Below are 1,370 nucleotides of genomic sequence, written 5' to 3' on the forward strand. Positions count from 1 at the left end.
GTAAATGTTTCTAGATGCAGCCCCCGAGTGGGATTTCTGGAAAGCCCCAGCTGCAGAGAGGATCATCACCAAAGCACCACTATTGTGTTTGACTCACTGCCTTTGCGCAATGACAGTCTTGAGACATTTTTCTTGCTCCTTGACTCAAAGCCCTGTTGAAAACCCTTTTCCAACAAGTCCCACAAATTCCCAGCTGCTCTAGGCCCACAGCAGCACCAGAACTGTCTCCCTGCCCTGACAAACTGAGCAGTGCCTTAATGATGTGTGATAAGGGACTAAGGTAAGGGTTCCCAGTGAGATTACTGGCTCCCCTTGGTCAGGCGTTAATCCTGCTGTCACCGAGCCCCTCAGGAAAGCCATTCCACTGACTTGATCTCCTTCAGCTGTTCCTCCACATAATTTATATGTAACTAATTGCCACAGTAGTGGCTCCGGATGCGAAGCAGATGCTGCTGAGGAAAAGAGCATGTTGCATCCAKAACTGATGGCTCTAATCTCTGTTTAAAGACAAGGCTACTTAAGAGTTGATGGGAGGTTCAGCTCTCCCCCTTTCCTCCTCCATGTCTCCGCAAAGCCAGCTGGACATTCATTCATATTTTGACACACCAGCTAAAGTGCTCAGCTGTGGTATTCCTCATGTGCAAGGACAGACAATATTTMTCCACCCAGCCACCTATGAGGTCACAACTGTCCCTGCCACCAGCAAGGAGATATRGATAAAATTCCTCCAGGATGTTTGTCTTCAGTATACTGCAGAGTTCCTCTGCTAACAAGTGGAGCACCAGAGGAATAGAGACAAATGGCATGAGAACAAACTAGTGATTAGTGTTAAGTGAGGCTGGAGAACAAGCACACAGAGCARCAATTTCTCTGGAGCAGGGGGCAGGAAGCTTTTGACCCCAGCCTTGTCCTCAAATGACAGCTGGCAAAGAAGCCATCACTCCTATCCACAGGCAAGGACCAGAGAGCCATGGTCAGAAGAATCACAGGAGGAACGGGCAGATCCCAAAAAGGAAACCCAGCTGCTTGTTCAAAGACTGCACTGTGACAGTGGCCAGCTGCTGGGATGTTTGCTGATGTACCAAGAAGTCTGTTTAATTTGTTTTTAAACAAAAGTTTTCTGAAGAACCTCTTAAAAGTTGTCCTGCCCTGTCAGCAGCTGGTGCTGACCCAACTCATCCATGGTACCCCACTGACCCTGCCAAAGCTCCTYCATTTCTGGCACATCCTGTAAAAAGCCAAGACAGCTCTGTGAGCACTTGGACATGGAGACAGATCTTTGAGAGATGCTTTGTCCAGAGTAACAAGAGGCTGAAGAACAGGGGGAGAGGGATGTCAACCTACGCCCAAAGGAGCACAGAAAGGCACAA

This window comes from Malurus melanocephalus, unplaced genomic scaffold (assembly GCF_030028575.1).
Source record: "Malurus melanocephalus ecotype Western Australia unplaced genomic scaffold, MMel_1.1 scaffold_425, whole genome shotgun sequence".
NCBI lineage: Eukaryota > Metazoa > Chordata > Aves > Passeriformes > Maluridae > Malurus > Malurus melanocephalus.